General features: G+C 39.1%; 1 protein-coding gene across 4 annotated transcripts in view; it reads right to left on the bottom strand.

Moving 5' to 3' along the window:
• Positions 1-17,225, bottom strand: part of LOC127512219 (neuronal tyrosine-phosphorylated phosphoinositide-3-kinase adapter 1) — a 38,478-nt gene extending 21,253 nt beyond the window's left edge. The window contains exon 1 of one of the 4 annotated variants that reach the window (XM_051892928.1): positions 16,986-17,225. The gene's annotated coding sequence lies outside the window, so the exon portion shown is untranslated. Of the gene's footprint in view, positions 1-538; positions 654-15,721; positions 16,482-16,985 lie in introns of those variants that run through there. The other 3 variants (XM_051892929.1, XM_051892926.1, XM_051892927.1) reach the window with 3 other exon arrangements.
• Positions 17,226-17,638: the final 413 nt, after the last annotated feature.

Below are 17,638 nucleotides of genomic sequence, written 5' to 3'. Positions count from 1 at the left end.
ATGGATAAGAGTTTAGAAAAAAGTGCTCACCTTCATTGACTTCCGACCTCTAGTCAAAAGTAAGTCTTTACCTAACCTGAACTCCACCCTTTAATCAACACTTAATGCTCTCTGCACTATACTGTATATACAGTTGTTCTGCTGCACTCATAACCACTTCATGGATCTTTAGGACTAAACAGAATACCACAACATACATCAGAGAGGAAATTTAAAGGGGACCTGTATTATGCCCCTTTTTACAAGATGTAATTTAAGTCTTAGGTGTACCCAGAATGTGTCTGTGAAGTTTCAGCTCAAAATACATCACAGATCATTTATTATACTATGTTGTATACCCATTTTTGAGTGCTAGCAAAAACATGTGTGGTAGAAATTCCCCTACTCACCTGACTTAAGTTAAACTAAGTGAAACATCTCCTAATTGACACATACGAACTCTAGCGCTTACTGGCGACAACTTGCTTCAAGTCGGATAACGCCTCGCCATCTATGAACATCAAGATCTCGGGATTAAGATCTTTAGTGTTCCACTAACCTGCTGTGCAGCAGTAACTAGACAGAGTCCAGACAATGCCTTCGAATATGCTTTAATCACGGCCAGGAGGATCTCAGACCAATTTCAGAGAAAATCCCCCGACAAAGAGAGTACAACAGTTTTTATAAAAAAATAAAAAAAAAGAAAGAAAGAACTTGGTAAAGGTGACACAGGATTCATTACATCATTTTCCTCCAACTTGATTGGTTCTACATATGTATAATTCTTTGTTACTAGGTAGGAGCAAATCTGGATACCTCGACTATGAGGTTAGACATACATAACAAAACTGGACGCCTGTCTAGTTTTATTTCTCCTTTTGTTATTTTCAGACACACACTGACTTTGGCCAAAGTGTTGGGGACATTTCTAAAGCATATAAATATTGATCCTGCAAGAAAAAAAAATGGTAGTTATGATTAATTAAAAAATTCCTTCAGAATATGATCACTTTGCCCAGAATCTGCGAACGGCTTGTTCTGAGACACTGCTTATGATTTATGGGGATTAAAAAAAAAAAAAGGAGTGGATGGATTTTTATCATTATAGGGTGGTTGTGTACACACACTGTCAACACACATTTATGTTCAAACACCATGTAAAAGTGAATTTTGCATAATAGGTCCCTTTTAAGACAAGCAAGTACTACTAGTAGTAACCAGGGCTGTCGATAAGGGGGTAAAACTGGACCCTTTGTCTCGAGCCCAGGACATTTTTTTTATCTTCTACCTGAATAATGGTAACTACCAAGTCAGTTGGAGAGGCTCACTCTGTTCACTCTACATGCTCACCACTTGAATAACACATCCATCCATCCATCCATCCATCGAAGTAACCAGGGCTGTCGATAAGGGGGTAAAACGGGACCTTTTGTCCCAGGCCTATAGGCTTAAGGAGGACCTGGACTGGATTGCTGAGGGGGGCAGATAGCGAAGGTTTTGTACCAGGCCCAAGAATTGCTTATTGCGGCCCTGGTAGTAACATTTGACCTGGTTAAAAACAACAAATTATTTATCTACAATTACAAAAAAAATAAAAAAAATAATAAAACAATAGGCTAAATTTAAAAGCACAGTATGTAAGTTCCACTGCTATCTTGCTTATAGAAAACAATGACGATAGCTTGATGACTCAGTGATGGAGCATAGAATCATGGGAGTTGTCGTGTTCACCTTCACAGCCATTTTCGCTTGGGGGTTATCTTTGGCGATAGAACTTGCAGCAAAGAATTATTAATAATTGTGGTCCGTCACAAATGTGCAAAACAAACAACTGTGGCTTGCTAGACGCTAACAGAGATCGTTGGCTTTGATGCTACAACTTTGATGCTAACTACTTACATACTAATCTTACAGATTGTACCTTTAAGACTTTATTTCCTACTTCTGTCCGAACATGCAGAACCATCAGAAGGTACAGTGCGTATAAAGTGTAATGTTGTGTTTGATAGCCACAACTGGTAATAAAACGAAAGGCACTGTGAAAAAGAGCATCTATTCTGTTCATGTATAAAATGTATCAACCCCTGAATCACTTCCCCAGAAGACCTCAGTACATACCACACCTTTCTTCTCCAGAATTTTTTTTTGTCACCACGAATCAGCAAACACATGAATGAACAGTTTAGTCTCTAACGTATGCCCGCTTTCCACCTTCTCATCTTTCTCTATCCTCCCCCATGTCCTCCTGCCTCCACACTCACTGCTGAAACAAACACAGAGGCAGAGTGAAACATTTTGAAAGTGGCCATCATTTGCAACTCCACCAACACTGACACTACCCACCGCATGGTCCAGTCATCCACCCCGCTGATGACTGTATCAGATGAGAACATATTCTAATTCTTCTGGAGACTTTGAAACTGTGAATTACACACTTATGATCTCCAGGCCAACATTTTTTGACCACTGTTTTATGTTTTACCTGAATAACTTTAACTATCAAGTCAGCTGGAGAGGCTCACTCTGTTTACTCTACATTCTCACCATCTGAACACTTTAATGCCTTGACTCCTTTTCTGCTTCTAAACCAGACTGCTCCATTGACAATCTATGCTGATAAATCAGTTCTTCATATTATCCTATGGTCATGTCATATGCTCATCTGCAACTTCAGAACCTTAAGCTCAGTCTAGACCATTCTTATCCATTCATCGATCGATCGATCCATCTTTTTTTTCAGCAGGCATCATCTGTCATACTTGTTGTTAACATGATTTCTGTGCTTTATTATGCGTCCCTTTAGGTAGAAATAATCTACTAACAATATAAATCTAAATGTGAACAGATAAACAAACTGAAGATAAAAAAGTGACAGTTATGTCAATGGCTTTGATGTGCCTCTTTTACATTATACATTACAGCTCTCTTACATCCGAGTATGAACTCTTGAACCAGAAACCAAACCAAAGCCCTACCCAACACAGGGACTGTCATACATAATCATATCATGTATTGATTAGTACACATGTTCATGTAACACACATGAGAGCTGTGGAGGGGGTTAGACAGGTTTGTTTTGCTGTCTAATAGAGACACTTGAAATGGGAATCAATGAAAGCTCCCGTAGGCTATAACTATGGTAAGACAGACAGATATCGAGAGAGTTGTAAAAGTGTGTATATTGTGTTTCCTGGCAGGCTTACATGAACATGCTCTCCTCAATTTTTTCCTCCCAAACCTAACAACAGGACTGATGCCACAATAAGCAGAGATCAATACTCTCCACAACATGAAATATATCACTATACATAACACAGAGCTTGATAAAGCAGAGATACTGTTACTTTACCAAAAACAGAGACTATTACAAACACAGCATCACAGATACAATTTCAAACTGCAAAGAAAGCGACAGTGTCTAACACTGTAACAGATACAACATACTGATCACAAAGGTGTGCTTCAGTATGAATACAGCACATAGAGCTTTGAACATCACTAAAGACATATTTACTGATTTATTAAAGCATATTTTATGTTATGACAACATAATCAGTAAGACATGTTATAGAGACCAATCCCATCTGCATGTATTAATTTATATTTTGTTACTTTTTTTTTAATATAATTTTAGTATATACATCAAGCATTACAAGACCACTAATGAAAATGCTTCCATTTGGTATTTTTACATGTATTTTTGGTTGGCATGAAATGAAAATTCACCCTACAGTATCTATTTTTTCTATTTTGATCATATTGATTCATCCATGTATGTTTATTTTATTTTATTCATTTAATTAATTTATTTGACCTTGTCAAAAATATTAAAATGTCTTAGCTTGACATTCACATGAAATGACAGACTTCACTCTGGTGACATATGCTAGGGTGACCATATGTGCCATTTTCCCAGGATGCGTCCTGTCCAGGATTTCTAAATTGCCTAAAATGGCTTGAGCCCTTGCCTCTTTAATCGTGAAAGTGGTCATATCGATGTGCCCCCGGAATGCGATTTAGGAACGCGATTTCTACACGGAGGTCTGTGCAAGCCACTGTTCTTATTGACAGTCTTCATGTAATGCATTAAAATGTTGTCGTATTTGCAATGCTTTGACTGTTCTCTGTAGATCCAACCTTCTTGCAAGCCACAATTGGTCGATTATGTATAATGCACGCTATTGGTCAAATTATTTTTCAGTCATTACCTTCCGCAAATATGAAAACAAAACCAAAACGTTTTATGCAACTTAGAAATCCTGGACAGGACGCGTCCTGGGAAAATGGCACGTATGGTCACCCTAACATATGCCAGCTTCTACAATCAGCATAACAATTGAAGTGATACAGTAAGTTGAATTGAAAAATCATCATGTCTGTTTTAATGAAAGCAGAACTCAAGCTGCATGAAAAAAACAGCACAAGTTTGTGTAAAACCTGATGATCATGTTCTCCAGCATGATTTGAGAATGATCCATAGAGCATCTTGGGCTTCAATGGAAGAAGAATATTATATTACAAATGTTACAAATTTACCCAATTTACTTAAATTAGTGAAATATTTATTAATAATTTTAGATGTACTGTATATAATGTTCTCCACACACATACTTAAGCACATAACATTCCTTCAAGCAGTTCGTTACAGGTGCAACATCCATTTAAGACATACACACGTGTTTATATAGATGTGGGTCATAAGGTCAGTTATACAAATCATTAAAGCTCAGGAGCAGATGGCATTTACACACATCATACACACACAGAGCAATAAATAACCACATGTAAAGTAATACAAAAAACACAGACAAACGTGAATGTGCGTGCAAATTTGGTCTTGTATTTTCATGGCAGATTTTGCATATCTTCTCAAAATCTATGCGTGCATGTGTGTGTGTGAACTGAAGTCTCATAACCCGTCCCTCACTTATTGTCCTGTCCCTTTACACTGCACCTGGCTGTTGTCATGGTGACCGGCCAGCTGTCGCTTTGGCGACTGCTCTCCTGTCACTTCAGAAGCTCAGAGCGCTCTCGTGCCGAACGACAGTGTGAATGAGAGAGACCGACAGAGATGAATTAGATATATAGAGAGAGAAACGGGGAGAGTAGCTAGAAAGATGGAGAAAAAGAAGAAGGAGGGAGGAGACCACATTTGAGAGGTTGGGGAAGGTTAAAGAGTCTGGCAGGAGGTGCTTAGAAAGACGAAGGGATCGAGAGAGAGAGAGAGACAGAGAGAGAGAGCAAAGCAGATAGATAGATCAGAGCAGACAGACAGGAGGACAAGTGCGGAAAGATGAATGGAGGGGAATGTGGAGACAATGAATTCAGGAACGAGAATAAAAAAACAGACGGAGAGAAAAGGAAGTGTGTTGTAGGGATGGGGGAGGGATGTGAAACCATGTCTCTCACACCAGTCACTGTGTGCGGTCTCCTAGCAACACTGTCTACTGCCGTCCACATCCCTCTCTGTCTGTCTCCATCTCTCGTCTTCTAGCTCAATGCTCACACTGTAGGATTCCAGTCTGCGTGTGTGTGTGTGTGTGTGTGTGTGTGTGTGTGTGTGTGTGTGTGCATGCGTGTTCGCTTCGCTTTACTTTATCAAACACACTCAATCTGTTAGGGCTTTAGCTTTGCGATTAAAGCACACTCAGCAACTCAACCAGATAGAACTGTCATGGGATGGAGTCAAAAGAAGAAAAAAATGATAGATGCAAGCAAGGGCACACACATGCTGGGAGTGTCACCCACAGGGAAATCAGTTGGTACATATACACCGCAGCACCTGTGTGCATATGTTAGCAGTGTGTGTTTAGCAGTGGGACTACTGATATACCCTATTCAGGTACTACAATCGAGACAAACAGTGCTTAATACTGCAATGACAAAATTTAACTTAAATGAATAGTACACACAAAAATGAACATTGTGTCATTATTTACTCACATGTATCCAAACCGGTTTGACTTACTTTCTTATGTGGATTACAAAAGAAGATATCCTGAGAAATGGTTGAGAAGCCAAAACTGTTACCAGCAAATCATCTTCAAATTATCTTCATTTTTGTTCCACAGTGCAAAGTAACGCATGTTTGTAAACAGTGTGGGTAAATGATGACAGAATTTTTGGGTGGACTATGCCTTTAAGACTGAAAAGGGTCAATACAGAATAACGTGCAAAGGTGCAATCACATTTACCATTGCTTGAAAAAAGTTCACTGGCAAAATTATGTCATTCCAATAGGAATCCACACGATTAAGAGTTTCGAGTAAGATCGAAAAAATTCCCTGTGCAGATTTCCCTTATTTTCAAGTTGGTTGCGTGAATTCGCCACACTGACCAACAGAAAGCTGCTTGGTTTGATAGTGATTTCTGTGTGAGCTGTGTTTTATACATTGCTACTCTAAAAATTGACCTTTTTTGCCTGCTAAATTTTGCTGACATTTTTGCTAATGTGACCGCATCTTTAGCATATACTGCTTTGACCAAAAGGGGAACCATAAGGTCTAACTTAATATGTAGTGGATTTAAATTATTACGAAAGGGAATCATAGAGCTGTCTGCTATTTGAAATCCGATGATGGATAGCAGCATCCTTTGCAGCCTATAGCACTCAGAACTGACCCACAAGATGGTGAATTGCGCTGTGCAAATGTAAATATATATATATATATATATATATATATAAAATCCACTGTAAATTACTGTAAATTCACTGTAAATTTTTTTTTTTTTCAATTATATGGCAATTTATAGTTTTTACTTGCAAAAACCATAAACTTGACAATATTTTACAGTAAAATGTGATGTTAAACCATTTACACTTTTTCATTGTATATGGTAAAGTAACTTACAGTTAACCAATTAACATGTTTTTACTATAGCATTTTACTATTTTTCTGTAAAAAAATTATTCTGCAAAATTATTTTCTACAGTGTACAGTAATTATACATTTTATTGAAGGGGTACGAATAGGATCAGATTTAGGTTTGGGGGAAGGTTTTGCAACTAATTACCAAATAATAGGTATGCATTGTTTGTATCATTTATTGCATTTTTCAGTAATAGTTATTATTTCATACTTTTTTAAGATCTGGAATCAATATAATTCAGCCTTACAAACATTTCATACATAAAACAAAATAAATGTACTTGAAAAGACTTTCTGTAAATGACAACCATGTTTTTTTTGTTTGTTTGTTTTTTTTTGCGGGAGGCATAACTTATAGAGTATTGCTTATAGTACTGATAGTACTGCAAACAGAGCCTTCTCAGTAATTGGCTTGGTACTGTGGCCTTCTGTGCATGTGTATGCTCTGTTTGTTCATGGTGGCACACTGACCTGCTTTGATCATGTCTTAACGTATAATGCTAACACGCTATGCTAATAAATCATATCTGCCCTACCTTTCTCTACTTGCCAACCCCCTCTCTCTCCATACACAGACATTTGGATTTTGTTTATGAGGAGCATTATGGGATACGCCCTAAATTCTATAGCCCACGGGTTCCCAAACTTTTTGTGTCAGTCGAACCCCTAAAATGTAAATTATTTAGTACCACATAAAATTACCTAAATTTAGTACCAAGGTCACATGATGTGTGTAAATAAATAAAATATTTTTAAGCGTTAAAGTAATGTGTTTTATTTGGATTTGTAGCTGTACTTTAAAGTAAGAGGTTTAAACTCCAACCTCTTTTTATTTGTTATAGTGTTTCAGTCTACATTTACATTCACACTGGTGTTAATTTATTGTTATTGTTTTAATTCTAATTATAATAATGAAGACAAAAGTATATTACTGTTGTAAATTACAATTGTACTTGTTAGATTAAAATTTAAGAAAAATAAATAAATAATTTAACAATACTGTAAAATAAAACATGAATATTTGATAATTATAATAATTTTATTTTACACTACAAGTCTTAATTTCTTAACTTTCAAAAAGTCAAAATCTCAAGCTTTTAATATTTCAAATCCTCAAGCTTTTATTTTGGCGGAATACTGGTGAAATGCTGTAAGCTTCTGTCAAACATGCAAATGCGTTCCATCCCCGAATGTATGTTAAACTCGCAGCAATATGCAGAGATGGACTTTGCAGCATTTACTGTGAACCAAACCGCTCTGAGTTGCTCAAATGTACAGTTCAGGCAGATCCATAGACCACAATGCAACATGATCGTGACGTCACAGCAGCAACTCGCAGTGCTCACACTTACACGATTCAAACGATGGAGGGAAAAGTTTACAGCTGCAAGTTAAGTTAGGTCAATTAAGCAGTTTAGAAGAGTTATACTAAGTGAGATAAAACAGCAGGGCTTCACAGCAGATTCCAAGTAATCAAATGGCTTGTGGAATTCATTTTAAACCCATTGCAAGGGTTCTGTGGGCACTTGTGCAGCATAAGCAATGACATACATCCGAGTGAACAAGCATAAAAATAAAAAGTGGACTTAAATGCAGCCCTAGTCTGCCAGTTAATGCAACACCTTAGATTTGACCACTTTTAGATTATCAAGAAGTCATATGTATCTTTATCAAGCAATAGTCCTCATGAGAAATGTTGGCAGCTCTCCATAACACAAGTGACTTTAGTTTTTACTATCCTTGTGGGGACATTTGATCCACACAATTTAGGCACAACTTGACCCACACACAAATACACATACTCACCACAGACCAAAAACACACTCCATAAATGATAAATATTTAATGAATTATGGACTAAAAATATCCTGCTCTCTCTCCATCTCTCTATACAAATTGCTATCTCATACATTAAACGTATTACGTTACGTATCAACGTAGTATGGAACTATTCTGCATCTCTGGGAATCTAAAACAAAATACCATGGCACACAAACTGCAGTCTGTCTGTCCAACAGAGTAACACTCCATAGAGAGGGTAGCTGTGTCTGATTGCACCGTCTGGAAAACACCCATACACACAAGCAATCACACACTGAGCACTGCAGCAGACTGCCAATTAGTGAGGAACTGTGGAGGAGCAACCACTTCCTTACACGCAGCATTCATCTGAACATGTGTCCAAGTGTGTTTTGTTGAAACAAAGTGCACCATCACCAGGGATTATCAGTATTTGCCTTATTCTGCAAGCTGACAAAATATATTTCCTTGTCCCGATTCTAAATCACTCCTCCCTTCGACTGCTGTTTCACTCTGTTCTCCTCCTGTTTTCTGCATTCAATTTTCACTCTCTCTCACTTTATTCACGGAAGCACTCGCTGACCTCCTCTCCCCCTCCTTCTCGCTTCACTCCTTCCCTTGTTCTCTCTCTTTTTCTCCTAGTTTGCCCTTGGCTTCATGATGTTCACTGGAATCTGCAGTAATCAAGGTGACACGCTACATACACATGTATGTCCATACATATGGAAACATGTGAAGCAAACACACTCACACACGTCCTGCAAAAGCAGAATTGCGAAGAGAATACAATGGAAAAAGGAAACACAATCTGCCATTGTAACATCTGTGTGTGTTTGCGCGCACCACGCCGAACAACCTTCTTAAGGCATACATTAATGAGGCCTTCTACTCAAAAAGAAAGATTTGGATTTTAATTTTAAAAACAATGTGTGTTTGGGGAAGGAGCACAAATATGATGGTACGTGCCAACACATATGTACAAAAACATACAAACATGATTGCACACATGCTGAAGTAGGGGCAGACGGTGGAGTAATGGACCACTTCACATACTCATCCCTAGGGAAGACTTTGTTTTGAGTATTGCTTTGTATATGGTGTAAGTGTGAATTCTTGCACATCTGTTTCATGTGCTGAGTATATTAGTGAACAAAAGACTGCTCGTCTGTGTGTGCATCTGCATGTGTGTACAGAGGTAAGATGAGGACAAGGAGGTGGGTGCTGTGATGAGAGAAGTACAAATATTTTCACTGCTAGGCTTACCAAAATTGGACAATAGGAGATTGGAAAAACGCTGCTGGGTCTGATGGTAGAGTCAGTGTTTGGCTTAGACAACATGAAAACAAGGATCCATTCTGCCTTGTATCAACAGTTCAGACTGCTGGTGGTGTAATGGTGTGAAGGATATTTTCTTAGCACATTTTCGGCCTCTTAGTACCAATTGTCCATCGTTTAAATGCCACAGCCTACCTGAGTATTGTTGCTGACCATGTCCATCTTCTGATGGCTACTTCCAGCAGGATAACGTGCCATGTCACAAAACTTAAATCATCTTGAACTGGTTTCTCAACTGGTTTCTTGAACATGTCAATGAGTTCATTATACTCAAATGGCCTCCACAGTCACCAGATCTCAATCCAAATGAGCACCTTTGGAATGTGCTGGAAGAGGATATTCACATAGAGACTGCGTGATGCTATCATGTCAATATAGACCAAAATCTCTGAGCAATGTTTCCAGCACCTTGTTGAATCTATACCACATAATTAAGGCAAAAGGGGGTCCAACCCGATACTAGCAAGGTGTACCTAATAAAGAGGCCAGTGTGTGTATATATATGTGTATATATGTGTGTTATACACCAATCAGGCATAACATTATGACCACCTTTCTAATATTGTGTTGGTCCACCTTTTGTGGCCAAAACAGCCCTGACCCATCGAGGCATGGACTCCACTAGACCCCTGAAGGTGTGCTATGGTATCTGGCACAAGATGTTAGCACCAGATCCTTTAAGTCCTGTAAGTTGCGAGGTGGGGCCTCCATGGATCAGACTAGTTTGTTAAGCACATCCCACAGATGCTCGATTGGATTGAGATCTGGGGAATTTGGAGGCCAAGTCAACACCTCAAACTCTGTGTTGTGCTCCTCAAACCATTTCTGAACCATTTTTGCTTTGTGGCAGGGCACATTATCCTGCTGAAAGAGGCCACAGTCACCTGGGAATACCGTTTCCACGAAAGGGTGTACATGGTCTGCAACAATGCTTAGGTAGGTGGTACATGTCAAAGTAACATCCACATGGATGGCAGGACCCAAGGTTTTCCAGCAGAACATTGCCCAAAGCATCACACTGCCTCCGCCGGCTTGCCTTCTTCCCATAGTGCATCCTGGTGCCATGTGTTCCCCAGGTAAACGACGCACCCGGCCATCCACATGATGAAAAAGAAAACGTGATTCATCAGACCAAGTCACCTTCTTCCATTGCTCACATGCCCACTGTTTGCGCTTTCGGAGGTGGACAGGGGTCAGCATAGGCAGCTATGCAGCCCCATACGCAACAAATTGCGATGCACTGTGTATTCTGACACCTTTTATTTCTTAACTTCTTGAGCAATTAGAGCTACAGTAGCTCGTCTGTTGGATTGGACCACACGGGCCAGTCTTCGCTCCCCACGTGCATCAATGAGCCTTGGCCACCCATGACCCTGTCGCTGGTTCACCACTGTTCCTTCCTTGGACCACTTTTGATAGATACTGACCACAGCAGACCGGGAACACCCCACAAGAGCTGCAGTTTTGGAGATGCTCTGACCCAGTAGTCCAGCCATCACAATTTGGCCCTTGTCAAACTCGTTCAAATCCTTACGCTTGCCCATTTTTCCTGCTTCTAGCACATCAACGTTGAGTACAAAATGTTCACTTGCTGCCAAATATATCCCATCCACTAACAGGTGTCACGTTGAAAAGAGATAATCAGTGTTATTCACTTCACCTGTCAGTGGTCATAATATTATGCCTGATGATCGGTGTATGTGTATATAAAGTGTAAAGTATGAATTAATTTTAATCCTTTTTTTTTGCAACAAATAATTTAACATTTTCGAACAAATATTTAAATTACATCTTACACTTGAATGTATAGATTTTGCACACATTATATATGCTATATTTTTTCTGAAAAACTGAAAAACTTCTTGAGATTTATAATCATTTTTTTTTTTATTATAGATTAATATAACTTTTTTTATAATATTTATTTTTCTGATATATAGGTTTAACAAGGCAAAACCATAATTTTTAGGTACCCCCTGGGTTACACGCACTCCTGGTTGGGAATCGCTACCATAAATAAAGCAAAGTGGTAACCTGCTCTGCCCTAGTTGTGAAGGACTCCCCCGGTTCACAGCAACACAGTTGCTGCTTCTGACAGATGCCAGATCCAACCACATGTTACTCCTCCAGTAAAGCAAATCCCCCAAATATTTAGTGCAGAACACACTAATGCTTACATCCACAACTATTCCAAAAACCTCTACCTGTCTTCCTTGCTAAAAGCATTGGACTCTCTGACCTGAAAGTGTTTCTATGTTACACTGCAACAGATATGACATATTGTGCAACCAAGTGGAAGACAGAGTGAAATATTTGACTTTCTACATAGCAGTAGCTATTTTGGACCTAGAACACACGACATGTGTGGTAATACTTCTGTTGCTTTTAAATTCCTTCAGTAGAAACCATGTCCACAAGTCTAACTAAAACCATGAAAATTTAATGTCCCCCTTCTTGTTCCCTCAGTCTGTATACAAGCTATGCTCTATTGAATCTGAAACATTGATGTTGCTCGTGAGGGTCCCCAATGACGCTGGCCTCTCCTCCATGGTCTTTCTCTTCCATTGTTTTTTATTTTCTGCCTGGAGTCCTGAGCAAAACATGTTCTGCATTCACCAGATCTAGTGCTCCTCTTTTTATCTACAATACCTCAAAAGACAGACTAAGGGCCGGTTCACACAGAACACGATTTTGCTGTAAAAAACGCAAGATACAGGTTATTGAAATAAAAGCGCAAGGTCTAGAGACATGTTTTTTTTTAAAAGCTGAACTCTTAAATTGAGCCACGCATTTTCAAATGCTGTGTCATGCACAAGGCGTGAGTGCAACAGTTAAAGGCATCTGTCTAGCGTGTGTTTACATTTAAAAACAATGGAAAAGTAGCGCAGTTGAATGAAAATAAATGTTCTATCTGAATGGCCCCTAGTGGTTGGATGTGTATGTGCAAGTGTGTGTGCATACGAAAATCCACATATAGCTGCTGTCAGATAAAATCCTTAAAACTACCATTCTATCTGAGAGCGCTACATTAAAGCGTTATGCTTTATTAACCACGTTATATTTTACATTAGTATGCTAAAGCACTTCACTAACAGAACATTACTGTGAAATACACGGATTGCTACTCTGCCAAGCATACAGTAAGCCTCAGTGCCTGAAGGGTTCATTCTAATGTACACCTAACCCAGCTTTCCCTTAATAATTCTGTCTTGCGTCACATTAGCGAACATTCATCTTTATTCATCACTACTTCTTCACCCACCCTTCCTACATCTCATTTGATTTAAGCCTAAAACAGACATCATACTGGTGCTCAGATGCAAACATGCCATACAAATTCAATTCAGTCCTTTCAGGAAATCTACAGCGTAAATCCTGAGCCTGGATCATCCAGACAGAAAGACAGACAGGACTAAAGCCCATCCCGAAAAATGAGCTTTACAACAGAACATCTGTCAAAGTCTAATCAGGGCCACACAAACATACAGTCTCTCCTTCTGTCCAACACACTCACATACTGTATATTCTCCCCGGTTTCTATTCCGATAAATCCTCAAGTCTCTTAAGATCATTTGATGTTCTCTCTACCTTGTTCACAATTGCACTTCCATTCTCTTATTTTCCAATTACACAGTCTTTAAAACTATCTGCTCATTATCTTATTATGCTTATTCACCCTTTCTGCTCTTTGCTCATGTCTCTCTCTCTCTATCCCACATGCCGTTGTCATATGCTGTTTCATCAAATTTCAAAAACAAATTAATGGGAGCTGAGAGACAGGGAGTTGGTGAGAGACAGAGATAGAGAGACAGTAGGAATTCTCCTACCAGCCACTAGAAGTCACTCTTATTGTGCTGCATGAATTTGAGTGAAGTTGCTATAGATTTTAGTCCAGAGGGTCTGTGGTGGCACTGCAAAGGGTTTTTGAGAAAAATATTATTACAATAAATATGTGAATGTAACATTTTCATTTTAATATAATACAATTATAATACAATATATTTATGTATATTATATAATATTAAGTTCATTTTCTAATAGTTAATTCAGCTAAATGTTTCATTGCCCCTCCCACATTGAAATGTATTAGCCTACATAAATTAAAATGCATGTGCAAGTAAATGGTTCTGCAAATATATTGCTGACAGCCATGTAATGTAAGCATCATAAAGAATGTAGATATATTACAATACACAACATGTAATTATAGGTCAGGCTTATAATGCAACACTTAATTTTATACAGTCAGCATATCTGTCTCTATTCCAACAAGGGGTGTCACCTGGACACCTGGTTTTGTTTGCATCTATCTATCTATCTATCTATCTATCTATCCATACATGCATACACACACACACACACACACACAAATCTTAGAACACACCCATCACTTATTTAAATGCATCACTCCCAAACGAGAGATACACATTGCTACAACTGCTTGATTAATTGAGTAGGATTGATTGAAGATCTTGTCATATGCATCCTGCACATTTTCAAATTATTTTTAATCCTGTATTGTAAAAATGTCTCATAAAATGATAATGGCTCATTAATTATTACCTCCTGACTAACTGATCAAATTCGACTATTATTGTTTTAGTATTTTTCCCAAAAAAAGCCCTGTGTGAACGTTTCCACAGCCCCCAGACAAGGTGGGGCTGGTCTCCTCATGTCTGCAGTGTACTCCAGTCTACACCTCCTCGCCTAACTGGCTTTCCCCGCGCTCACCCCGCCTCTCTTGCTTTTAATCCGCGAATAATGTCTCCAGTGGTCATTCTAACTTAGTGCTATTAATCTTTACTAGGAATACACAAGACCGATCCGGAGCCGTCCAGGTTCAAGCCACAGACATACACGCGCACACGCACGCAGCCACGCCTCCCATCTACTATCACATCACGACTGTAATAAAATTGGCTGCAGTTGTAGCTTGTCGCACGTGCCATTGGCATTCTGATACCACCTTCACGCGCGGTTCATGCAGACGTTACGTGAGACGAATATTTCTGGAGACACTCGCCTGTAAAACAGACCAGGTTACACGACTAATCACACCAAAGTCTATGAATTACTAAAATAGAAAAAAAGGTTATAAAAAAAAAGAAAAGAAAAAAGCATCCTGCACGCTTTTAAATAATTACATACTGATACTTGATGGAATATCTCATAAATCACCCGTTAACGGTTTGTTTCTTACGTAGCGAACTCTAAAACTCTCGCGTGCACTCTACCTGAAGACGCTCCTTGAGACGCGTCACTTTTATACGCTCAAATGATCACAAACCCGCTGCCTTCACCCATTTACACTTTTACATTTTTTTAGGGACTCTGCCAGGTTTTGTGGAGGAAACATCGACGGTGTAAGCACAAGTCATCCGAGACATTTTTCGGTTTAAAAATTACTAACAGTGGCCACAGCGAAGAAAATACACTCCTGCTTTTACAAGACAACAATTTACATGGACAAGCTTTTGTCTTAAGAAATACAACACACGAATTAGGCAGTCCATGAAAAAAATATATATATTATATTGACAAACACGGTGATAGGCGGTTTGTCAATTCCTCTGTGGGAGATCGTATTGCTAGCCTTTCCTAGATGTTTGTAATTATATTTCCAAACACAAGTCAATACCAATTGAGGTCGAATTTCGTCACGATTTGTATGATTTAAACATATCCGCCTTCAGTGTACACTGTACAGAGAACAAATGGTGCAAAATAGACTGACTTACATAAACGGCGTGAAGTCGAATTGCAGAGGACAAGTAGTAAAATCAGACAACAACAAATCCACGCCGGTCTGCTGACGATGACATTGCCCTCTTCATAGAGGAAAGACGGAGGTGACAGTAATTTCCAAACGTGTCATAAAAGATTAGATGAAAAAATTATATTCGGGGAGACCGAGCATCAGTGCGCTGACGGCTGGCTGCTTTTTGTAAACAACATCCTCATCCCCATTCACCCTCCGCGCGGAGCACGATGAGAAAGCGCTTCGCTATCCATGGTGCAGTTCACTGCGACGTTAGGGAAGAAAAAAAACATCCGTTCAAAGCAGGCCCATAGAACCATTCACAAATGCAGTCTGTTGGTGCCTGCAAACTATAACCCCGAGACGACTTCACGATAATGAATGCAGAGTCCGCAGATAAACAGATATGTCGGCGGTGGCGGCGCACTTCGCGCTGATATTAATATTCTTGCTTTAGAGCTCCTCGGTCACCGGAGAAGCAGATGCATAGCTACTGACTCCGTTGTGATGCGCGACTCGCTCTCCTGAAATGACGTTGTATCATGCTGCTGTTTTTATGAAGGGAGACATTTTCTGCCCTCACCGTACTAAATATAAATTCCACCGACTGTTGTTATGCCGTTGGTACGTTTACATTCTTGTGCCTGCCCTTGCCTCCACCTTTCTGACAGCTGATTCGACGAACGTATTTACAATTTTGTCCACGTTCGTTGTGTGCAGACGCAAACAGTCTGTCAGCGCGACAACATTTAAGTCATATTCCATTATATCTCAAATTTCTCTCTCTTTTCACTTATACACTTGTGTTTATCCTATATGAATTTAGCACTATAGGCATTTTAGGTACCGCCTGTCAGTCGTGATCCAGGTAACAGGGAACGTTCCCACAACTGTCACTAATGTTTTGCAAAGGTTATGTACTAAATGTTAAGATAAAACGGTCATTAAATAACATTTTTAGAACGTTCTTATAACATTACTAATATTTGATATGCACTCTCATGATGTTGTGAGAAGAAACGTTCTTAGAACAACATATTTTGGAACGTCTTTATAATGTTTTTACTTGAACGTTCTCAAAACGTTGAGAGAAAACATTCTAGGAACATCATTTTCTGAACATCCATATAATGTTTTTTGTACTTGTTAACAAGAAAACTGGACATTGTAGTGTTTTAGAAACATTGCAAGTCATTGTTCCCACAGCATTTTTAGAACATAAATTTGTTAGCTGGTTCACTTACCTGATTCACTTAAACAGGTACGTTACAGCACTCATCCACAGAATCACCTACCCATCGCAAGACCATCTATCAACTGCAAGAACAACTCATTATTGATGACAGGCAGGCCTATACTTTTCCCTAAACCTAGGCATTCTCCCTTTTTTCTCTTACTCCATCCCAACACTTCCATCACTTTATTAGATGCACCTCTCCTTCCATGTCTGGAGTGAGAAAACGTTGTGATTTGAGCAAGAGACAAGCAATGAAGGAGAAGTGTGAGAAGTGAGACTTGAAGACGTGGAAAACAAAAGATAAAAATAACAGTGAAGCACTCACACTTCAGGATGGCGGAGAGTCACTGTGTCATCACACATTTAATTAGAGTAGCTCATGCGCATACGGCATGAGACTGCATCACAGAAATAGTCGGGAAGCAAGAATATAACCATTGATCAGTAATGAATCACACTGTGCCTTTGCACAAAAGAAGAACATGGTATAGGCCTACACTGAAAATAGCATGTGCTGCCTCACAACATCAGCTGAGTAATGAGTAAAGCTTTGTGAGCACTATTGGTGTCACAGGCATGTGCTTGTGTAATGGAGGCCAGTAAGAGCTGCCCGAGTAAACCTCAATCCTGCTAGGAACAGTGCAAGTAGAACTTGGTCCT

Source organism: Ctenopharyngodon idella, chromosome 5 (assembly GCF_019924925.1).
Source record: "Ctenopharyngodon idella isolate HZGC_01 chromosome 5, HZGC01, whole genome shotgun sequence".
NCBI lineage: Eukaryota > Metazoa > Chordata > Actinopteri > Cypriniformes > Xenocyprididae > Ctenopharyngodon > Ctenopharyngodon idella.
This window is presented reverse-complemented; position numbering and strand designations above follow the sequence as displayed.